Here is a 3,241-nt window from a genome sequence, read left to right as displayed (position 1 = left end):
TTTTTTTTCCCAGGGAAAAAGCCTGTACAATGGTTCAGGGTCCTGCGGCCTTAAATTGCCGGATGCCTCCTGGAATAGCACCTCTCCCAGGATGCCTCCCAGAAGCAAGGTGGCACCAGTGCCAACTTGGTCTGGTTTGAGAGTTCCAAGTGAGTCCTGCTAACTTCCACCCAGAACAGTGTCATCAGAGTTTTGTTTCCCAGGGAAAAAACCCGTAGAATGGTTCAGGGTCCTGCAGCCTTAAATTGCCGGGTGCCTCCTGGAGTTCCGCCACTCGCAGGATGTTTCCCAGACGCTAAGCGGCACCATTGCCCACTTAGTCTAGTTTGAGATTGCCAAGTGAGTCCTGCAAACTGACACCCAGAACAGTGGCTTCTGAGTTTTGTTTCCCAGGGAAAAAAGCATGTAGAAGGGTGCAGGGGCTTGAGGCCATACGTTGCCAGGTGCCTCCTGGAATTCGGCGTCTCAGAGGATGCCTACCAGACGCAATGTGGCACCAGTTCCAACTTAGTCTAGTTTGACAGTGCCAAGTGGGTCCTGCAAACTGACACACAGAACAGTGGCTTGTGAGTTTTGTTTCCTTGGAAAAAAGCCTGTACAATGGCTTAGGGTCCTGCGGTCTTAAATTGCCAGGTGCCTCCTCGAATTGCGCGTCTCGCAGGATGCCTCGCAGACGCCAGGTGGCACCAGTGCCAACTTGGTCTGGTTTGAGAGTGCCAAGTGGGTCCTGAAAACTGACACCCAGAACAGTGGCTTGTGAGTTTTGTTTCCCAGGGAAAAACCTGTACAATTGTTCAGGGTCCTGGGGCCTTAAATTGCCGGGTGCCTCCGCGAGATCCGCCTCTCGCAGGATGCCTCCCAGACGCAAGGTGGCACCAGTGCCAACTTGGTCTGTTTTTAGAGTGTCAAGTGGGTCCTGAAAACTGACACCCAGAACAGTGGCTTGTGAGTTTTGTTTCCCAGGGAAAAAGCTTGTACAATGGTTCAGGGTCCTGCGGCCCTAAATTGCCGGGTGCCTCCTGGAATGCCGCCTCTCGCGGGATGTTTCCCAGACGCTAAGCAGCACCGGTGCCCACATAGTCTAGTTTGTGAGTGCCAAGTGGGTCCTGAAAACTGACACCCAGAACAGTGGCTTGTGAGTTTTGTTTCCCAGGGAAAAAGCCTGTACAATGCTTCAGGGTCCTGCGGCCTTATATTGCCGAGGTCCTCCTGGGATGCCGCCTCTCGCAGGATGCCTCCCAGACGCAAGGTGGCACCAGTGCTAACTTGGTCTGGTTTTAGAGTGCCAAGTGGGTCCTGCAAACTGACACGCAGAACAGTGTCTTCTGAGTTTTGTTTCCCTGGGAAAAAGCCTGTTGAATGGTTCACAGTCCGGCGGCCTTAAATTGCCAGGTGCCTCCTGGAATTGCACCTCTCGCAGGATGCCTCCCAGACGCAAGGTGGCACCAGTGCCAACTTGGTCTGGTTTGAGAGTGCGAAGTGGGTCCTGAAAACTGACACCCAGAACAGTGGCTTGTGAGTTTTGTTTCCCAGGAAAAAATCATTTATAATGGTTCAGGGTCCTGCGGCCTTATATTGCCGGGTGCCCCCTGGAATTGCACCTCTCGTAGGATGCCTCCCAGACGCAAGGTGGCACCAGTGCCAACTGGGTCCGGTTTGAGAGTGCCAAGTGGGTCCTGAAAACTGACACCCAGAACAGTGGCTTCTGAGTTTTGTTTCCCTGGGAAAACGCCTGTTGAATGGTTCAGGGTCCTGCGGCCTTAAATTGCCAGGTGCCTCCTGGAATTGCACCTCTCGCAGGATGCCTCCCAGACGCAAGGTGGCACCAGTGCCAACTTGGTCTGATTTTAGAGGGTCAAGTGGGTCCTGCAAACTGACACCCAGAACAGTGGCTTGTGAGTTTTGTTTCCCAGGGAAAAAGCCTGTATAATGGTTCAGGGTCCGGCGGCCTTTACTTGCCGGGTGCCTCCTGGAATTGCACCTCTCGCTGGATGCCTCCCAGACGCAAGGTGGCACCAGTGCTAACTTGGTCTGGTTTGAGAGTGCCAAGTGGGTCCTTAAAACTGACTCCCAGAACAGTGGCTTGTGAGTTTTGTTTCCCAGGGAAAAAGCCTGTATAAAGGTTCAGGGTCCTGAGGCCTTAAATTGCCGGGTGCCTCCTGGAGATCCGCCTGTTGCAGGATGCCTACAAGACGCCAGGTGGCACCAGTGCCAACTTGGTCTGGTTTGAGAGTGCCAAGTGGGTCCTGCAAACTGACACCCAGAACAATGGCTTGTAAGTTTTGTTTCCCAGGGAAAAAACCTGTAGGATGGTTCAGGGTCCTGCGGCCTTAAATTGCCGGGTGCCTCCTGGAATTCCGCCTCTCGCAGGATGTTTCTCAAACGCTAAGCAGTACCGGTGCCCACTTAGTCTAGTTTAGAGTGCCAAGTGGGTCCTGCAAACTGACACCCAGAACAGTGGCTTGTGAGTTTTGTTTCCCATGGAAAAAACCCGTAGAATGGTTCAGGGTCCTGCAGCCTTAAATTGCCGGGTGCCTCCTGGAGTTCCGCCACTCGCAGGATGTTTCCCAGACGCTAAGCGGCACCATTGCCCACTTAGTCTAGTTTCAGATTGCCAAGTGAGTCCTGCAAACTGACACCCAGAACAGTGTCTTCTGAGTTTTGTTTCCCAGGGAAAAAAGCATGTAGAAGGGTGCAGGGGCTTGAGGCCATACGTTGCCAGGTGCCTCCTGGAATTCGGCGTCTCAGAGGATGCCTACCAGACGCAATGTGGCACCAGTTCCAACTTAGTCTAGTTTGACAGTGCCAAGTGGGTCCTGCAAACTGACACACAGAACAGTGGCTTGTGAGTTTTGTTTCCTTGGAAAAAAGCCTGTACAATGGCTTAGGGTCCTGCGGTCTTAAATTGCCAGGTGCCTCCTCGAATTGCGCCTCGCGCAGGATGCCTCGCAGACGCAAGGTGGCACCAGTGCCAACTAGGTCGGGTTTGAGAGTGCCAAGTGGGTCCTGAAAACTGACACCCAGAACAGTGGCTTGTGAGTTTTGTTTCCCAGGGAAAAAGCCTGTACAATGGTTCAGGGTCCTGCGGCATTAAATTGCCGTGTGCCTCCTGGAAATTGGCCTCTCGTAGGATGCCTACAAGACGCCAGGTGGCACCAGTGCCAACTTGGTCTGGTTTGAGAGTGCCAAGTGGGTCCTGAAAACTGACACCCAGAACAGTGGCTTGTGAGTTTTGTTTCCC

This window comes from Fringilla coelebs (assembly GCF_963513975.1).
Source record: "Fringilla coelebs genome assembly, contig: SCAFFOLD_45, whole genome shotgun sequence".
NCBI lineage: Eukaryota > Metazoa > Chordata > Aves > Passeriformes > Fringillidae > Fringilla > Fringilla coelebs.
Note: the sequence above shows the minus strand (reverse complement) of the source record.